Raw genomic sequence first — 22,626 nt, 5'->3', positions numbered from 1 at the left:
TGATCGATGCCACCTTGATCACTCGCCTGATGCACTACTGTTGGCGCTGACTTGGACCGGCATCAATGTTGCTCCATGGCTGAGTTCTCAATTACAATCATGTGCGCACTGAAATACTAGGTCGTAAGGGCATCTCCAGCCGCGCCCCCAACAGGCCCTCCCCAGACGATTTTGCCGCGCTGGCGCCAAAAAAAGGCCCCAGTCGCGTCTCGAGAAGCCCGTTTTTCGCCGGCTCGGGCCAAAACTGGTGCCGGCGGACCCAGGCCGAACCCGGCGCCCTGTGGGGCGCTTGGGGAGCCGGCACAAGCGAAAAAGGCGCGTGGGCCCGTCCTGGAGGCGACCCGAGGGCCTTTTCCCGCCGTTTCTTGACGCTTTTCCCTCGCATCTCTCCTGCTCGCTCGCCTTCCTCCCGCCATTCTCTCCCTTTCTCCCGCCAAACCACCTCCCGCTCGCCGCGAAGAAGCACGCCATGCCGCCGAAGAAGTACGCCATGCCGCGCGCGGCGGCAACCGCGACTGGCGCCGTGGCCCAGCCGAAGCAGAGGAAGCCGAGGGCGCCGCCATCGAAGCCACCGGGCCTGTCGAACGCCGAGTGGAGGGTGGAAGTTCAGCGGCGCGAACCAGTCACCGCCGACAGGCGGAACAGGGCCATAGCCAAGAAGGCCCGCGACGACGCCCACGCCGACGACGCCCACGACCACACGGACGCCAAGTCCGAACGACGCCTCTACATTGCCACCCAGCAGTGCCGAAGCCGCGCCGACGCAGCCCATCACCGAAGCAGCTCCAACACCGATGAGCCCACGCACGCCGACTCCGCCAACGCCTGGAGCCGACCCCGCCGAGTGAATCGTTGCGTACGCGAACTTGCGGCGGCGGCGCTCTATTTTTTGTAACGCCAGACTACGTCCGATCGCCGGATTTGCGGCGTCTTTCGAGAGCGGGAACGATCAAGTTTAAATTTTCTGCATCCTGGGGCCGGCGCGTGGGGGCGTGACTGGGAGCTAGGTCGCCCCAGGGGCCGAACTAGCGCCGGCACGCCCCCAGGCCGCTCTATTTAGGCGCCCTGGGGGGTGAACGGCTGGAGATGCCCTAAGTACCAAGGAATTAGTGTTAGTTAACTAATTTGTGACTATTTTCTGTTTCTGATAACATATTGATGACACGGCAAACACATTTTGATGTGTATTTTGTAACTTATTCATTGTGCTTGGCACATAAACTGTTATTTGTTATATTTATGCCACAAAACTTTGCATCTTAATGCTAACATTACTTGCAAATTTGTTAGCTTTTATCAAGGACTCAGTGGCAGTATACAAAAAGTGTTTTTATACCTTTTTTGCACTATTACCTTATTCAGTTATTTGAATTTCTTAGCATACAGAAATGCCCCAATCTCTTATCTCCAGTTTGTAGTTGAGACTTCATTTGTGCCGAGTATGTTGTAGCAGCTAGACATCATCATAACTCAATTGTGTTGCAGGTGCCTGTTTTTACAAAATTTAGTTCCTTGCTGTAGCACTTCCTTACACCAGTTGGGCATGCTAAAATCAAATTTAAAATGTTCTACCTTATGTGGTTTGTTATTTAGTTGGCTGGGACAAAGTTCTAAAAAACATCCTCCTATATCCAAATTTTTAAATTTTTTGAGCAAATGAATATTTAGTCTATGCATGTAATTCCTGTTCTTGACATCTATATTTCTCCTCAAAATTGTGCCATCCACAGTATACATATGTAAGCTGGGATTCATTATATCTATTTAATAACCATGTACACATCTTGACATTAAGTGTAGATAGCAGAGGAGGACTCACATTGTGAGTTCTTAATATTACTCCCTGGTAGTGCCCTAGTATGCCCTTGCGTATATTTCCAAAGATTTAAATATCGACTTGCTTTCCTCATGAATAAATCGTGATCGTTTTATCTTCTACTGTGCCTGCTTACTGTCATGTCATTGATGTGCCTTTTGTGGTCAAAAGATTACACATATCTTGATCTGAGGTATATGGGATTCTGCTTGAGAGTGCTAGCCTACCTGAACCATATTTTTGGTTTCTAAGTTTAATACTTCTCATATATCAGGTGTGAAAGGAACTAGGGACTGCAGTGAAGGAAATATGCCCTAGAGGCAATAATAAAGTTATTATTTATTTCCTCATATCATGATAAATGTTTATTATTCATGCTAGAATTGTATTAACCGGAAACATGATACATGTATGAATACATAGACAAACTTAATGTCACTAGTATGCCTCTACTTGACTAGCTCATTAATCAAAGATGGTTATGTTTCCTAACCATAGACATGAGTTGTCATTTGATTAACGGGATCACATCATTAGGAGAATGATGTGATTGACTTGACCCATTCCGTTAGCTTAGCACTTGATCGTTTAGTATGTTGCTATTGCTTTCTTCATAACTTATACAAGTTCCTATAACTATGAGATTATGCAACTCCCGTTTACCGGAGGAACACTTTGTGTGCTACCAAACGTCACAACGTAACTGGGTGATTATAAAGGAGCTCTACAGGTGTCTCCAAAGGTACATGTTGGGTTGCCATATTTCGAGATTAGGTTTTGTCACTCCGATTGTCGGAGAGGAATCTCTGGGCCCTCTCGGTAATGCACATCACTATAAGTCTTGCAAGCAATATAGCTAATGAGTTAGTTACGGAATGATGCATTACGTAATGAGTAAAGAGACTTGCCGATAATGAGATTGAACTAGGTATTGAGATACCGACGATCGAATCTCGGGCAAGTAACATACCGATGACAAAGGGAACAACGTATGTTGTTATGCGGTTTGACCGACAAAGATCTTCGTAGAATATGTAGGAGCCAATACGAGCATCCAGGTTCCTCTATTGGTTATTGACCGGAAACAGTTCTAGGTCATGTCTACATAGTTCTCGAACCCATAGGGTCCACACGCTTAAGGTTTCGTTGACAGTTTTATTATGAGTTTATGAGTTTTGATGTACCGAAGTTTGTTCGGAGTCCCGGATATGATCACGGACATGACGAGGAGTCTCAAAATGGTCGAGACATAATGATCGATATCTTGGACGACTATATTTGGACACCGGAAATGTTCCGGGTGAGATTGGGACAATACCGCATCTCCGGGAGGTTATCAGAACACCCCGGGAGGTATATGGGCCTTATTGGGCCTTAGTGGAAAGGAGGGAGAAGAAGCAAAGGAGGGGGCGCCCCCCAAGCCCAATCCGAATTGGGAGGGGGGCCGGCCCCCTTTCCTTCTTCCCTCCCCCCTCTTCCTTCCCTCTCCTACTCCTAATAGGAAAGGGGGGAGTCCTACTCCGGGTAGGGATTGGAATCCCCCCCTAGGGTGCGCCACCCCCTTGGCCGGCCCCCTCTCCTCCACTCCTTTATATACGGGGGAGGGGGGCACCCCACAGACACAACAATTGATCTCTTGATCTCTTAGCCGTGTGCGGTGCCCACCTCCACCATAGTCCACCTCGATAATATTGTAGCGGTGCTTAGGCGAAGCCCTGCGACGGTAGAACATCAAGATCGTCACCACGCCGTCGTGATGACGGAACTCTTCCCTGACATTCTGCTGGATCGGAGTACGGGGATCGTCATCGAGCTGAACGTGTGCTAAAACTCGGAGGTGCCGTAGTTTCGATGCTTGATCGGTCGGGCCATGAAGACATACGACTACATCAACCACGTTGTTCTAACGACTCCGCTTTCGGTCTACGAGGGTACGTGGACAACACTCTCCCCTCTCGTTGCTATGCATCACCATGATCTTGCGTGTGCGTAGGAATTTTTTTGAAATTACAATGTTCCCCAACAGTGGCATCCGAGCCTAGGTTTTATGCGTTGATGTTATATGCACGAGTAGAACACAAGTGAGTTGTGGGCGATACAAGTCATACTGCTTACCAGCATGTCATACTTTGGTTCGGCGGTATTGTTGGATGAAGCGGCCCGGACCGAGATTACGCGTACGCTTACGCGAGACTGGTTTTAGCGCCGTGCTTTGCACACAGGTGACTAGCGGGTGTCAGTTTCTCCAACTTTAGTTGAACCGAGTGTGGCTACTCCCGGTCCTTGAGAAGGTTAAAACAACACTAACTTGACGAACTATCGTTGTGGTTTCGATGCGTAGGAAAGAACGGTTCTTGCTCAGCCCGTAGCAGCCACGTAAAACTTGCAACAACAAAGTAGAGGACGTCTAACTTGTTTTTGCAGGGCATGTTGTGATGTGATATGGTCAAGACGTGATGCTATATTTTATTGTATGAGATGATCTTGTTTTGTAACCGAAGTTATCGGCAATTGGCAGGAGCCATATGGTTGTCGCTTTATTGTATGAAATGCAAACGCCCTATAATTGCTTTACTTTATCATTAAGCGGTAGCGAGAGTCGTAGAAGCAATAGATGGCGTAATGACAACGATGCTACAATGGAGATCAAGGTGTCGCGCCGGTGACGATGGTGATCACGACGGTGCTTCGGAGATGGAGATCACAAGCACAAGATGGTGATGGCCATATCATATCACTTATATTGATTGCATGTGATGTTTATCCTTTATGCACCTTATCTTGCTTTGATTGATGGTAGCATTTTAAGATGATCTCTCACTAATTATCAAGAAGTGTTCTTCCTGAGTATGCATCGTTGCGCAAGTTCTTCGTGCTGAGACACCACGTGATGATCGGGTGTGATAGGCTCTACGTTCAAATACAACGGGTGCAAAACAGTTGCACACGCGGAATACTCAGGTTAAACTTGACGAGCCTAGCATATACATATATGGCCTCGGAACATGGAGACCGAAAGGTCGAACATGAATCATATAGTAGATATGATCAACATAGTGATGTTCACTATTGAAACTACTCCATCTCACGTGATGATCGAACATGGTTTAGTTGATTTGGATCACGTGATCACTTAGATGACTAGAGAGATGTCTGTCTAAGTGGGAGTTCTTTAGTAATATGATTAATTGAACTTAAATTTATCATGAACTTAGTACCTGATAGTATTTTGCATGTCTATGTTGATTGTAGATAGATGGCTTGTGTTGTTGTTCCATTGAATTTTATTGCGTTCCTTGAGAAAGCAAAGTTGAAAGATGATGGTAGCAATTACACGGATTGGGTCCGTAACTTGAGGATTATCTTCATTACTGCATAGAAGAATTACGTCCTGGAAGCACCGCTGGGTGCCAGGCCTGCTGCAGATGCAACTGACGACGTTAAGAACGTCTGGCAGAGCAAAACTGATGACTACTCGATAGTTCAGTGTGCCATGCTTTATGGCTTAGAATCAGGACTTCAACGACGTTTTGAACGTCATGGAGCATATGAGATGTTCCAGGAGTTGAAGTTAATATTTCAAGCAAATGCCCAGATTGAGAGATATGAAGTCTCCAATAAGTTCTATAGCTGCAAGATGGAGGAGAATAGTTCTGTCAGTGAACACATAGTCAAAATGTCTAGGTATAATAATCACTTGATTCAACTGGGAGTTAATCTTCCTGGTGATAGTGTCATTGACAGAATTCTTCAATCACTGCCATCAAGCTACAAGAGCTTCGTTATGAACTATAATATGCAAGGGATGGACAAGACTATTCCCGAGCTCTTCGCAATGCTAAAGGCTGCGGAGGTAGAAATCAAGAAGGAGCATCAAGTGTTGATGGTCAACAAGACCACTAGTTTCAAGAAAAAAGGTAAAGGGAAGAAGAAGGGTAACTTCAGGAAGAACAGCAAACAAGTTGCTGCTCAAGAGAAGAAACCCAAGTCTGGACCTAAGCCTGAGACTGACTGCTTGTACTTCAAGCAGACTGGTCACTGGAAGCGGAACTACCCCAAGTATTTGGCGATAAAAAGGATGGCAAGGTGAACAAAGGTATAAACGATATACATGTTATTGATGTGTACCTTACTAATGCTCGCAGTAGCACCTGGGTATTTGATACTGGTTCTGTTGCTAATATTTGCAACTCGAAACAGGGACTACGGATTAAGCGAAGATTGGCTAAGGACGAGGTGACGATGCGCGTGGGAAATGGTTCTAAAGTCGATGTGATCGCAGTCGGCACGCTACCTCTAAATCTACCTTCGGGATTAGTTTTAGACCTGAATAATTGTTATTTGGTGCCAGTGTTGAGCATGAACATTATATCTGAATCTTGTTTGATGCGAGACGGTTATTCATTTAAATCAGAGAATAATGGTTGTTCTATTTATATGAGTAATATCTTTTATGGTCATGCACCCTTGAAGAGTGGTCTATTTTTATTAAATCTCGATAGTAGTGATACACATATTCATAATGTTGAAGCCAAAAGATGCAGAGTTGATAATGATAGTGCAACTTATTTGTGGCACTGTCGTTTGGGTCATATTGGTGTAAAGCGCATGAAGAAACTACATACTGTTGGACTTCTGGAATCACTTGATTATGAATCACTTGGTACTTGCGAACCGTGCCTCATGGGCAAGATGACTAAAACGCCGTTCTCCGGAACTATGGAGCGAGCAACTGATTTATTGGAAATCATACATACCGATGTGTGTGGCCCAATGAATATTGAGGCTCGCGGCGTGTATCGTTATTTTCTCACCTTCACAGATGATTTGAGCAGATATGGGTATATCTACTTGATGAAACACAAGTCTGAAACATTTGAAAAGTTCAAAGAATTTCAGAGTAAAGTAGAAAATCATCGTAACAAGAAAATAAAGTTTCTACGATCTGATCGTGGAGGAGAATATTTGAGTTACGAGTTTGGTTTACATTTGAAGCAATGCGGAATAGTTTCGCAACTCACGCCACCCGAAACACCACAACGAAATGGTGTGTCCGAACGTTGTAATTGTACTTTACTAGATATGGTGCGATCTATGATGTCTCTTACTGATTTACCGCTATCGTTTTGGGGTTATGCTTTAGAGACGGCTGCATTCATGTTAAATAGGGCACCATCAAAATCCGTTGAGACGACGCCTTATGAACTATGGTTTGGCAAGAAACCAAAGTTGTCGTTTCTTAAAGTTTGGGGTTGTGATGCTTATGTGAAGAAACTTCAATCAGATATACTTGAACCCAAATTGGAGAAATGTGTCTTCATAGGATACCCAAAAGAGACTATTGGGTACACCTTCTATCACAGATCTGAGGGCAAGATTTTTGTTGCTAAATTCGGATCCTTTCTAGAGAAGGAGTTTCTATCGAAAGAATTGAGTGGGAGGAAAGTAGAACTTGATGAGGTAACTGTACCTACTCCCTTATTGGAAAGTAGTTCATCACAAGAAACCGTTCCTGTGACAACTACACCAATCAGTGAGGAAGCTAATGATATTGATCATGAAACTTCAGATCAAGTTACTATCGAACCTCGTAGGTCAACCAGAGTAAGATCCGCACCAGAGTGGTACGGTAATCCTATTTTGGAAGTCATGTTACTTGACCATGACGAACCTACGAACTATGAGGAAGCGATGATGAGCCCAGATTCCGCAAAATGGCTTGAGGCCATGAAATCTGAGATGGGATCCATGTATGAGAACAAAGTTTGGACTTTGGTTGACTTGCTCGATGATCGGCAAGCCATCGAGAATAAATGGATCTTCAAGAAGAAGACTGACGCTGGTGGTAATGTAACTGTCTACGAAGCTCGGCTTGTTGCGAAAGGTTTTCGACAAGTTCAAGGGGTTGACTACGATGAGACTTTCTCACCCGTAGCAATGCTTAAGTCTGTCCGAATCATGTTAGCGAGTGCCGCATTTTATGATTATGAAATATGGCAAATGGATGTCAAAACTGTGTTCCTGAATGGATTTCTGGAAGAAGAATTGTATATGATGCAACCAGAAGGTTTTGTCAATCCAAAAGGTGCTAACAAAGTGTGCAAGCTCCAGCAATCCATTTATGGATTGGTGCAAGCCTCTCGGAGTTGGAATAATCGCTTTGATAGTGTGATCAAAGCATATGGTTTTATATAGACTTTTGGAGAAGCCTGTATTTACAAGAAAGTGAGTGGGAGCTCTGTAGCATTTCTGATATTATATGTAGACGACATATTGTTAATTGGAAATGATATAGAATTTCTGGATAGCATAAAGGGATACTTGAATAAAAGTTTTTCAATGAAAGACCTCGGTGAAGCTACTTACATATTGGGCATCAAGATCTATAGAGATAGATCAAGACACTTAATTGGACTTTCACAAAGCACATACCTTGATAAAGTTTTGAAAAGGTTCAATATGGATCAGTCAAAGAAAGGGTTCTTGCCTGTATTACAAGGTGTGAAGTTGAGTCAGACTCAATGCCCGACCACAGCAGAAGATAGAGAGAAAATGAAAAATATTCCCTATGCTTCAGCCATAGGCTCTATCATGTATGCAATGCTGTGTACCAGACCTGACGTATGCTTAGCAATAAGTTTGGCAGGGAGGTACCAAAGTAATCCAGGAGTGGATCACTGTACAGCGGTCAAAAACATCCTGAAATACCTGAAAAGGACTAAGGATATGTTTCTCGTTTATGGAGGTGACAAAGAGCTAGTCGTAAATGGTTACATCGATGCAACCTTTGACACTGATCCGGACGATTCTAAATCGCAAACCGGATACGTGTTCATATTGAACGGGGGAGCTGTGAGTTGGTGCAGTTCCAAACAAAGCATCGTGGCGGGACCTACATGCAAAGCGGAGTACATAGTTGCTTCGGAAGCAGCAAATGAAGGAGTCTAGATGAAGGAGTTCATTTCCGATCTAGGTGTCATACCTAGTGCATCGGGACCAATGAAGATCTTCTGTGACAATACTGGTGCAATTGCCTTGGCAAAGGAATCCAGATTTCACAAGAGGACCAAGCACATCATAAGATGCTTCAATTCCATTCGGGACCAAGTCCAGGTGGGAGACATAGAGATTTGCAAGATACATACGGATTTGAATGTTGCAGACCCGTTGACTAAGCCTCTTCCACGAGCAAAACATGATCAGCACCAAGACTCCATGGGTGTTAGAATCATTATTGTGTAATCTAGATTATTGACTCTAGTGCAAGTGGGAGACTAAAGGAAAGAAGACCTAGAGGCAATAATAAAGTTATTATTTATTTCCTCATATCATGATCAATGTTTATTATTCATGCTAGAATTGTATTAACCGGAAACATGATACATGTGTGAATACATAGACAAACTTAATGTCACTAGTATGCCTCTACTTGACTAGCTCATTAATCAAAGATGGTTATGTTTCCTAACCATACATGAGTTGTCATTTGATTAATGGGATCACATCATTAGGAGAATGATATGATTGACTTGACCCATTCCGTTATCTTAGCACTTGATCGTTTAGTATGTTGCTATTGCTTTCTTCATAACTTATACAAGTTCCTATAACTATAAGATTATGCAATTCCCGTTTACAGGAGGAACACTTTGTGTGCTACCAAACGTCACAACGTAACTGGGTGATTATAAAGGAGTTCTATAGGTGTCTCCAAAGGTACATGTTGGGTTGGCGTATTTCGAGATTAGGTTTTGTCACTCCGATTATCGGAGAGGTATCTGTGGGCCCTCTCGGTAATGCACATCACTATAAGCCTTGCAAGCAATGTAGCTAATGAGTTAGTTACGGAATGATACATTACTTAACGAGTAAAGAGACTTGCTGATAACAAGATTGAACTAGGTATTGAGATACCGACGATCGAATCTCGAGCAAGTAACATACCGATGACAAAGGGAACAATGTATGTTGTTATGCAGTTTGACCGACAAAGATCTTCGTAGAATATGTAGGAGCCAATATGAGCATCCAGGTTCCGCTATTGGTTATTGACTGGAAACAGTTCTAGGTCATGTCTACATAGTTCTCGAACTCGTAGGGTCCGCACGCTTAAGGTTTCGTTGACAGTTTTATTATGAGTTTATGAGTTTTGATGTACCGAAGGTTGTTCGGAGTCCCGGATATGATCACAGACATGACGAGGAGTCTCGAAATGGTCAAGACATAAAGATCGATATATTGGATGACTATATTTGGACATCGGAAAGGTTCTGGGTGAGATTGGGACAATACCGGATCTCCGGGAGGTTATCGGAACCCCTCGGGAGGTATATGGGCCTTATTGGGCCATAGTGGAAAGGAGGGAGAAGAAGCAAAGGAGGGGGCACCCCCCCCAAGCCCAATCCGAATTGGGAGGGGGGCTTGCCCCCCCTTTCCTTCTTCCCTCCCCCTCTTCCTTCCCTCTCCTACTCCTAATAGGAAAGGGGGGAGTCCTACTCCCGGTTGGGAATGGACTCCCCCCCTAGGGCGCGCCACCCCCTTGGCCAGCCCCCTCTCCTCCACTCCTTTATATACGGGGGAGAGGGGCACCCCACAGACACAACAATTGATCTCTTGATCTCTTAGCCGTGTGCGGTGCCCCCCTCCACCATAGTCCACCTCGATAATATTGTAGCGGTGCTTAGGCGAAGCCCTGCGACGGTAGAACATCAAGATCGTCACCACGCCGTTGTGATGACGGAACTCTTCCCCGACATTCTGCTAGATCGGAGTACGGGGATCGTCATCGAGCTGAACATGTGCTAAAACTCGGAGGTGCCGTAGTTTCGGTGCTTGATCGGTCGGGCCGTGAAGACATACGACTACATCAACCACGTTGTTCTAACGACTCCGCTTTCGGTCTACGAGGGTACATGGACAACACCCTTCCCCCTCGTTGCTATGCATCACCATGATCATGCGTGTGCGTAGGATTTTTTTTGAAATTACTACATCCCCCAACATCACTAGTAGAAAAGGGGGCAAAGGTCCAGGCCGGGTCAGCCCATTAGTCCCGGTTCAGTCCAGAACCGGGACCCATGGTGGCATTGGACCCGGTTCGTGAGCCCCGGGGGCCGGCCAGGCCACGTGGGCCATTGGTCCCGGTTCGTCTGGACCTTTTGGTCCCGGTTGGTGGGACGAACCGGGACCGATGGGCCTTGCTCCTGGCCCACCACCATTCGTCCCAGTTGGTGGCCCAAATCGGGACCAAAGTCTGCCCTTTAGTCCCGGTTCATGCCACCAACCGGGACCAATGAGGTGCCTATATATACCCCCTCGCGTAAGAGCAGAGCACACTGCTCTGTTTTTTTCTGGCCACCGAGGGGGAGAGGGCTTGGTGGTGCTCTAGCTCACCTCCTATGCACACAAGGTGTTCGATGGAATGCCCGAGCCACACTACTTAAACTTTCTCCTCTCCAAGATCGACCTCCAAGCTCCATTTTCCTCAATATTTGTCTAGGTTTAGTGGTCCGTCATGCCCCATCCCCGTCTTCACCGCCGTCGATCACCCGCGCCGATCTCATCGCCGGCACCACCGTGGTGAGCCTCTTGTTCTTATCTTCTTTCTGAAAGGAAAAATATTATTACTTGTATGTTTAGATAGATACTTGTATTATTTTCTTACTTTTATTATTGCATCTTATATAGTGCGATGGTTTTGGTATCCGCCCCCGTCGGCCCTCGTCCTGTCTATGATTCGGATGTGGTATATATTATCTTTTCATAACTATTGGTTCATTTATTGTCTATGAAAATTATGCCGACCAACGTGACATAGATTTTATTTATCTAGAAGGTTGTTGAACCGGAAATTCCAACCGACCCTATTGTCCTGAGGTTAAATTTAGTTGAAGAAGAAAACAATTTCTTGAAGGAAAAAATAAGAAAAATTGAGGAGGAGAAGATGATATTGGAGTTGCATGTTGCGGATGTCGTTGATGATCACAAGATCAAGATGGATGCAATGCGCTTGAAGATTAGAAAGATTAGAAAATAGGCCATTCATACCGAGACTTGGTATCATTATGCCATTGGATCAGTTGTTACCTTGGTTGCGATTATGATCACATTGTTTTCGCATTGAAATGTTTTACATAGTTTCAATGTATGGTTTAATTAATTTAGATGCTCTACAGAGCTTTATGTTGTTCTGTAATGATTTTCGCTTGAAGATGAGAACTATGTACGTACTTTGGTTTTAATGTGATGATGAACTTCTATTAATTTGGTCACTTAATTATCTATTCATGATGTTATGTAATGATTTTTGACACACTTAATTATATATAATGCACGCAGATGAACCGGCAATGGATGTACGGTAACAGACACACCTCCGAGTACATTAAGGGTGTGCATGATTTTCTCGAAGTGGCTGAGGCAAACAAGCAGAATGGTTTTATGTGTTGTCCATGCCCTATATGTGGGAATACGAAGTCTTACTCTAACCGGAAAATCCTTCACACCCACCTGCTTTACAAGGGTTTCATGCCACACTATAATGTTTGGACGAGGCACGGAGAAATAGGGGTTATGATGGAAGACGGCGAAGAAGAAGAGTACGATGACAACTATGTGCCCCCTAATACGGTGATGCTACTGAACATCAAGACGAACCAAACGATGTGCACGATGATGCTGCAGCGGGCGAAGCTGCTGAAGATCAAGAGGAACCAGACGATGTGCCCGATGATGATGATCTCCGCCAGGTCATTGTCGATGCAAGGACGCAATGCGAAAGTCAAAAGGAGAAGCTGAAGTTCGATCGCAAGTTAGAGGATCACAAAAAAGGGTTGTACCCCAATTGCGAAGATGGCAACACAAAGCTCGGTACCGAACTGGAATTGGTGCAGTGGAAGGCAGAGAATGCTGTTCCAGACAAAGGATTTAAGAATCTACTGAAAATATTGAAGAAGAAGCTTCCAAAGGATAACGAATTGCCCGACAGTACATACGCAACAAAGAAGGTCGTATGCCCTCTAGGATTGGAGGTGCAGAAGATACATGCATGCCCTAATGACTGCATCCTCTACCGCGGTGCGTACAAGGATCTGAACGCATGCCCGGTATGCGGTGCATTACGGTATAAGATTAGACGAGATGACCCTGGTGATGTTGATGGTGAGCCCCCCAGGAAGAGGGTTCCTGCGAAGGTGATGTGGTATGCTCCTATAATACCACAGTTGAAATATCTGTTCAGAAATGGAGAGCATGCCAAGTTGATGCGATGGCACAGTGAGGACCGTAAGAAAGACGGGAAGTTGAGAGCACCCGCTAATGGGTCGCGGTGGAGAAAAATCGAGAGAAAGTACTAGGATGAGTTTGCAAGTGACACAAGGAACATATGGTTTGGCTTAAGCGCGGATGACATTAATCCTTTCGGGGAGCAGAGTAGCAATCACAGCACCTGGCCCGTGACTCTATGTATGTATAACCTTCCTCCTTGGATGTGCATGAAGCAGAAGTTCATTATGATGCCAGTTCTCATCCAAGGCCCTAAGCAACCCGACAACGACATTGATGTGTACATAAGGCCATTAGTTGAAGAATTTTTACAGCTGTGGAATGGAAACGGTGTATGTACGTGGGATGAGCACAAACAGGAGGAATTTGACCTAAAGGCGTTGCTATTCATGACCATCAACTATTGGCCCGCTCTCAGTAACCTTTCAGGACAGAAAAACAAGGGATACCACGCATGCACGCACTGTTTACTTGACACCGAAAGTATATACCTGGGAAGCTGCGGGAAGAATGTGTACCTGGGCCATCATTGATTTCTTCCGAGCAACCATCAATGTCGAAAGAAAGGCAAGCATTTCAAAGGCGAGGCAGATAACCGGAAGAATCCCGCCATGCGTAACGGTGATCACGTACTTGCTATGGTCAATGATTTACACATAATCTTTGGAAAGGGTCCTGACGGACTAGCTGTTTTGAGTGACGCTGGGGGACACGCACCCATGCGGAAGAAGAAATCTATATTTTTGGGACCTAACCTACTGGAAAGACCTAGAGGTCCGCTCTTCGATCGACGTGATGCACGTGACAAAGAACCTTTGCGTGAACCTCCTAGGCTTATTGGGCGTGTATGGGAAGACAAAAGATACACCTGAGGCACGGGAGGACCTGCAACTTTTGCACGAAAAAGGCGGCATGCCTCCAAAGCAGTATGAAGGTCCTGCCAGCTACGCTCTTACCAAAGAAGAGAAGGAAATATTCTTTGAATGCCTGCTTAGTATGAAGGTCCCGACTGGCTTCCGTCAAATATAAAGGGAATAATAAATATGGCAGAGAAAAAGTTTCAGAACCTAAAATCTCATGACTGCCACGTGATTATGAATTCCGGTCGCATTGAGGGGGCTTCTATCGGAAAACGTCCGATTAGCCATTGTGAAGCTATGTGCATTCCTCAATGCAATCTCTCACAAGATGATCGATCCAGAAATCATACCAAGGATAAGGAGTGATGTGGCACAATGTCTTGTCAGTTTTGAGCTGGTGTTCCCACCATCCTTCTTCAATATCATGACGCACGTCCTAGTTCATCTAGTCGACGAGATTGTCATTCTCGGGCCCGTATTTCTACACAATATGTTCCCCTTTGAGAGGTTCATGGGAGTCCTAAAGAAATATGTCCGTAACCGCGCTAGGCCAGAAGGAAGCATCTCCATGGGCCATCAAACAGAGGATGCCATCGGGTTTTGTGTTGACTTCATTCCTGGCCTTAAGAAGGTAGGTCTCCCTAAATCGCGGTATGAGGGAAGACTGACTGGAAAAGGCACGCTTGGAAGGGACTCAATAATATGCAGGGACGGATATTCTTGGTCTCAAGCACACTGCACAATTCTACAGAACTCTACCTTGGTGACCCCTTATGTCGATGAACACAAGAACAGTCTGCGCTCCAAACACCCGGAGCAGTGCGACAACTAGATTACATTTGAACACATCAGGACTTTCAGCAGTTGGTTGGAAACACGTCTCAGAGGTGACAACACTGTTTGTGATGAGCTGTACTTGTTGTCCAGGGGACCATCTTCGACTGTTATGATTTGGAAAGGATACGAGATAAATGGGAATACATTTTACACGATTGACCAAGATCAAAAGAGCACTAACCAAAACAGCGGTGTCCGCTTTGATGCAGCCACCGAGAGGGGAAATGACACATATTATGGTTACATAGTGGACATATGGGAACTTGACTACGTACATGAGGCGGGGTACAGGTAGACCCACAGTACGGAATGACAGCAGTGGATCTGAAAAATCTTGGGTACACTGATGGACCGTTCGTCCTAGCCAATGATGTGGCACAGGTTATCTATGTGAAGGACATGTCTACCAGAGCGAGAAAAAGAAAAGATAAAGAAGCGAATACATCATACGATGATCCAAAGCGCCACATAGTTCTTTCAGGAAAAAGGGACATCGTGGGAGTGAAGGGCAAGACAGACATGTCTGAAGATTATGAGAAGTTTCATGAAATTCCTCCCTTCAAAGTCAAGGCTGACCCCAACATCCTGATAAACGATGAAGATTATCCATGGTTACGGCGCAATAAGCAAATGACACAAGCCAAGAAAAAGTGAAGACTTTCTCCCGCAAGTATTATGATGACACCATGCCAACTTTGTAATAGACGAGTATGATACTATTGTCCGTTTTGTACATGCACATGCTATGTGGGTGAAATTATGATACCATGCCAACTTTCAACTTTTTCAGATTTCATTTGAAATTCTTTAATGTCTTATGGTTCGGCCCTCGTAATACCATTAATCCCGGTTCGCTCCTTGTCAACTATGTTCTCACCAAGAACACTCTCAAGAGGGCAGCCACGTGGGCCATTGGTCCCGGTTCCACGCACGAACCGGGCCCAATGCGCCTCGCCCCAGGCCCATGACCGTTAGTCCCGGTTTGTGCCATAAACCGGGACTAAAGGGTTGGTCCTCGTTGCGCTCAGAGATTAGTCCCACCTCGCTAACCGAAGGGCGCTCACACCGGTTTATAAGCCCGTCCCTCTCTGCCTTGTTGAGCTCCTCTCAAAGTGAAAATAGATGCCCCTATACAGGAAATTTGACCTAAATTCATAGTGAATTTCTCTGAAATTCATAGAAATTTATTATGAATTTAGGTTGAATTTTCTCTATAGGCGCATCTATGTTCATTTTTTTAGTAAAGTTAATCACAAACTTGTGATTCACACAAATTTCAAAGAATTCAAATTTTAACTATTCAAATTTGAAAACTAATGGCACTAACAGAAAGTTTATAATTTTGCTGACCTAAAAGCAAAAAGAATTAAAAATAAAGCAAAAAACAAAAGAAAATAAATAATGCAGAAAACAAAACAAAAAAACTAGAAACAAAATAAAAATAGCAACAATAAGTATTTTGTTGTAAGTAGAAACAAAATAAAATAAATAAAGCAACAAAGAAAACAAAAAACAAAAAAGTGTTTTCAAATTTGAAAACTAATGGCACTAACAGAAAGTTTATAATTTTTCTAAAAATAAAAGCAAAAAAGAATTAAAATATAAAGCAAAAACAAAAGAAAATAAATAATGCAGAAAACAAAACAAAAAAACTAGAAAAAAATTTAAAAATAGCAACAATAAGTATTTTGTTGTAAGTAGAAACAAAATAAAATAAATCAAACAAGAAAGAAAACAAAAAAACAAAAAAATGTTTTCAAATTTGAAAACTAATGGCACTAACAGAAAGTTTATAATTTTCCTAAAACTAAAAGCAAAAAGAATTAAAAAATAAAGCAAAAAACAAAGGAAAATAAATAATGCAGAAAAAAAAATGGAAAAAAACTAAAAATAACAACAATAAGTAAAGAAAACAAAAAAACAAAAAAAGTGTCTCCTACTGGGCCCCCACGGCTTGAATACGACTAGAAACCCTACCATGGGCCAGGATTCAGGCCCGTAGAAGGCCCAGCAGGCCCACATGCAAAGCAGTGTTAGATTAGGCCCACAGGCCTGCAGTTCAGAGGAGTTCGAGTTGGAAGAGGCAGCGAAGCTTATAAACAGGTGCGGGACACTCTCAACTCGTGAGGTGGGACTAAACTCCCACCACCACGCCGCTGTGCAAGGCCATGGTCCCGGTTGGTGCCACGAACCGGGACCAATGCCACCCTTTTGGTCCCGGTTCGTGGCACCAACCGGGACCAATGTCCCCCTTTAGTCCCGGTTCGTGCCACCAACCAGGACCGAAGGTCGCCGCTTCCCGCCCTTTGGGCTGCTGAAAAGAGGCCTTTGGTCCCGGTTGGTGGCACCAACCGGGACTAAAGGGTGTATTAGCCCCGGTTGGTGCCATGAACCGGGACTAAAGGCTTTGCTATATAAGTTCACACTTGGGAAATTTTCACTCTTATCTCGCAGTTGCCGCCCCGACGCCCCGACGCCGCCAGGCTGCCCCGACGCCGCCCGCCGCCGTCGCCGTCACCGCCCCCGTCGCCCGTGCCCGTCGTCGCCGTTGCCCGCGCCCTCACCGTCGCCCGCGCCCCTGCCCCGACGCGCGCCGCCCCGGCCCGCCCCCGTTGTCGCCGTCGCCCGCGCCCCTGCCCCGACGTGCGCCGCCCCGGCCCGCCCCCGTCGCGGTCGCCCGCGCCCCAGCCCGACGCGTGCCGCCCCGGCCCGCCATCCCCGTCGCCCGCGCCCCTGCCCGACGCGCGCCGCCCCGGCCCGCCCCCGTACGTCATCGCCGTCGCCCTGCCTCGCCCTTCGTCGACGTCGCCCCTACCTCGAGCGTGCGCCCACTGCCCCGTCGCAATCCTCGCCGCCGACCCCGCGGTCTCACCTTGGTCCGGCCGGCGCCCTCCCTAGCATTTGTTTTCATATATATGCTTGTTTTTTTCATATATATGCTTGTTATATATATATATATATATATATATATATATATATATATATATATATATGATATATATGCTTGTTATCATAATTGTTTTTGTTCATATATATATATGTGATGATTTTTTTATAGAATATGATGTTTTTTTCATAGATGATCACATATATGATGTATGCATGGATGTGGATGAAATATGATGTTTTTTTGTTCATAGAACATGATGTTTTTTTATTCACAGATTGTTTTTTGTTTATGAGAGAGGCGGGGATGTGGAGGGATCATAGATTAATTTTTTCAGAATTTTCTATTGTGCATAGACGGAGTTTAGACCACGGGAGAACCCCCTCCCTATCATTGCAAAAGTTGCTAAGTGATATTAAGAAGTGTCATTAAGTCTCTATATATTGCTCGGCTCTTTCATTGCATGTATTTATAATTAATTATCCTCACTATATTATGCAGATTGAAGATCGTCGAGTGCAAAAAACAAGAAATGTATGATATTGGGTTCATTAACACAAATATCATAGATGAAATTCAGGTTACAAAGCACGCCGAAGAGGCCGAGGCCAACTTGCTACAATTGTTGATTAAAAATCAAAACAAAAATTTAATACTCTTTCCTTACAACTTCCAGTGAGTGTTACTGTCATGTGCATATTCGGTTTCCCTTATTACTCGAGCGAGGTTATAGTAATGTAATTGATGAGTTATGCATGCGTGCGCAGATTCCACTATGTTCTTCTGGGGATTAAGCTTGAGAGGGAAGTAGTAAACGTCTTAGACTCGAGACGAAAAGATCCCGAAACCTATGCGGACATGAATAATTTGCTCAATAAGTAAGTTCAATCGATCATTATCGCACCATATCGGCAACTTTTTGTTCATTTCCTGATATCTCAAGTAATAATAATTAGTTTCTTTGTCTTGCAGGGTTTGGAAACAGTTCACCGCAGAAGTTCCGAGAATGCCGAAGGAGCTGCGATATACATACCCTAAAGTAAGTACTACTAGCTAGCTAGTTGCGCGCATCTCCCGTTGATTCTATAGCTGTACTTTCATCAATGCCATTTATAATGCTTCATTATCAGTTTGATTGACCTCTATTTCTCGTAAAGTGCTTGTGGCAGGAACAAGGGAATGATTTCTGTGGATACTACGTGTGCGAGTTCATCTACAACGCGACTTTGAAAAATAAGCGGGGCTACTCTAAAAGACAATATGAAGTGCGTAAGCATTCACAATTTCATTTTATTACACCATCATTTCTGTTGAGTTTCATTCATATATGTATTAACCCCCTTCTTCAAATTAGACGTGGCAGATGCGGGATGAACTCCTAGAACAAGATCGCATGAAAGCAATTCAAGAGGAATTGGCGGGATTCTTTCTTGACCACGTCATCAATAAAGCCGGAGAATAGCATGTGGAAGTTTATTTCAATTGCTAGGGGATTGTAAGAGATCTTACATATTGTATATGTATGTAGCCAGTAGCGTCGGGTTGATAATACGAAAACTTGTTGTTCGACCAATCTCTCGGAGAAGGAGAGGTCGATCGATCACTTCTCTCGGTATGCATGACGAACTTCTGTACTTAATGGTTCCCTTCATTTTCTTACTAGCTAGCGTGTCAAGGGCCTCTCTATGTACAATATGTAGCGTCGACCAAGCACGGACATAAGAGAGGACACTTCTCTCTATTAATTAGCTAGCTAACACAATATATAAAACACCTAAATTAACCCCCCCAAACCCCCAACCCCCCCCCCCTTTGAAAAAAAAACAAAAACCCCAGCCACTGAAATGCTGACGCGTGGATGCCTTTTGGAAGGCCCTCCTGCCTGGGCTCGGCGCACCGGCCACATGGAGGCCCATGACTAAAGGGGGAGGCATTAGTAACGACCCTTTAGTCCCGGTTCTAGAACCGGGACTAAAGGCCCTTACGAACCGGGACAATTGCCCTGTTTTCTACTAGTGCATGCAGATGCTGTTAAGGTTGCATTTTCCACTTTGGGGGTCGGGTGAGCTGTTTAACTAATATGTGCATTTTCTTTTCTTATACACTATATGCTTTACTTCATTTTTTAATTTAACTTATGGCAGCTAATTGCACATCTCTCAACTTGTTTCATGCAATTATTTTATTTTCAACTTCAAGTAACATCTGATTTCCCGAATTCTTTGTACTCATTTGTATCTTTTGACCAGCCATCTGCTAATTGTCGCCCACCTGAATCTGCACCAAAGACGCCCACCAGCATATAGATAAGCTTCTCTAACCCTCTACATTGACATGTTTTCAACTGTTTTTGTGATGATTGTGATTACTATTGTCCCCACCGGAAAAGTAACACATGAATTGAACTTGACGCCACTAAAGTTAAATTAAGTATATCCATCTTGTGTAACCATGCACTTAAGTTGTTTAAGAAAAAAATGCTTATATGTAATCACATTTTTGCTTCCTATACCAATGATCAATGTCGTAAGGAGGTCACTGTCTTATAACAGACTATACACATGTTTCTTTATAATACTCCTACATAACATAAAATTTTCAAATAACTTGCTTGTCAACTAGCATTGCAAATCACAGTCCAGTACATGGTTCCATAAAGGCAATTTATATTGTTTTGCACTTACTATGATAGAAATGGTCTAAATGTCTGAATAACGATGACTGTGCAAAGTATTTAGCATACAGGGATAGAACCATAAAAACAAATAAACTGCCCAAATGATAATAAATTATCGGTGAAGTTAATTATTCTGATTTAGCAAATCAAACTTACCTGAATCTGCATTTTAAGAGACTAGATATCAGGTCAATAACATGCTATGCTACTTGTATGCAATGCAACGGACTCAAAATATATAATTGAATTTGTTAACTTTGAAAATTAATTGTGGGCAATGTCTGTTGATGGTATATTAGAAAAATATGATCAGTTTATAAGACCACTCAAAAGTAATTGTCATGCAGCTAGATTAGTTATTGCATGGCCTTCAACCTTTGTGTTAAATTTTATTGCTCTATTGACCAGCTTTTTTCTTTCTCTAATGGCATGTTACTTGTGTATTTATGTTGATGTAGATTTCCAACATAGACAAAGGATGCATGACTAAGTTGATTGCAAGGCAGAGAATGGGGATTACTACCCGATAGTTTTATGTTAATGTTTTAGTATGACATTTTCGTGGACAATGTATAGAAAGTCTTGTGTTTATTTCTGGATTTTTCCCATGTAATGCAACCGAGTTGATTTAATATATGAGATCTTTTTATTTATGATTTGCTGCTCCTATGCACCATCCGTATTGACCAAATAATTGTTGGCTGCGAATATACAAAATACTCCCTCCTTCCACTTATATAGGGCCTAATACGTTTTTCAAGGTTACCTTTGACCACTGGTTAGCACAATGATATATATATATGACACTCATGTTACACAAAGCATACCATCAAATTCTTATGTGAAAGAAGTTTCAAATGATATAATTTTTATATCATATATCTCATATACTAATAATTTTATCATTGGTCGAAGGCTACCCCGGAAGACGTATTAGGCCCTATATACATGGAAGGAGGGAGTATAAGTAATTGTTCATGCTATATATGCAGCAACGCTCGCACTAATATGGTTCTCTCCATTTCAACTCAGTTTGGGGTAACCACCAACGCATATGAAGCGTAGTTATGTTGTAACTGTGGGAGCATTTGGATCTAAGGCAAGAGTTAAGCTAGCCTTGCTGGGCAAGGTTAGGCGTTTGGCATGCACAAAAAATTGACTTTTGATGGCAATTAGGCATGTAACCGCTGTCAAATTCGGACTCATGGAGGAGAGCCAATTTGGCTCGCTCGCATCGACAAACATGCAACACAAAATAAAATCAACACCACCAGCTCTGCACCCGTATCGTAACTACCCTGTGCATGAGTCGTGGTGCATCATACACCACCTCCATATGTATTGTTTTGTGAGATATTCTCCAGGTAATAGCAAATTAGAAACAAACAACAAAGCTTGCTCCTATGTACTCTTGCTCAGATCGGCTACGAGAATCTAGCCTAGCTAAGTAAGGCTAGCTAACTAACCAAATGCGTAGTCCTACAACTCTTTTTTAGATTAATTACGAACACAATTATATGCATTGTTGTAGACCCTTCCAACGCCACTAACGACAACACATATACATCCGTTGGTGTAGACCTCAGCAACGCTTATATGAAGATTCTACAACGCATCAATGCGTTGCTAAACGGGGGTTCCTATTGTAGTGTTAGAAGAAAAAAAGCAAATTCCAGTTTAGGATCTGAAGATGTAGATCATTAACAAAACAATCAATGAATAATATTGATACACTCAATAGATCAATTGTATACTTTTATTTATACTAAACTTTTATATTTGTTTATAATTGATCAAAATCATAGCTAATATACCCTTCTAAAGTTAGAGCATATTTTGTCATAAAATTTACATTTTTATAGTAATCTAGGATTTACAAATATATTTAAAGAAATTCTTCTAAAACAACAAACTTACAAACCTTCTTACATTAATTTGTGGCACTTTTCATTAATATAGTATATATATTTTCTATGTGTATCTAGTATCCTTAAATATATCGGTAGACATATCTAAAGAATACTATAAGTAATATCTTGGTAGTGATTTTTAGTTTATGGTTATTTATGCTCAAACCAAAAAATATCGAGTGTATGGTGTCTATGAGGAGCTTGTTGACAACTCATAGAGGTTTGGTTTATATATATATTTCGAGACAAATGTGTCTTGCATATGATGGTAGTTTTGATTATGTATTGATGTTTTGTGTTCGTTTGGTACTTGGTATGAAAACACCATTGCTCGCATTCAACAGATCATGCAGAAC

This window comes from Triticum aestivum, chromosome 5B (genome assembly GCF_018294505.1).
Source record: "Triticum aestivum cultivar Chinese Spring chromosome 5B, IWGSC CS RefSeq v2.1, whole genome shotgun sequence".
Lineage (NCBI taxonomy): Eukaryota > Viridiplantae > Streptophyta > Magnoliopsida > Poales > Poaceae > Triticum > Triticum aestivum.
Note: the sequence above shows the minus strand (reverse complement) of the source record.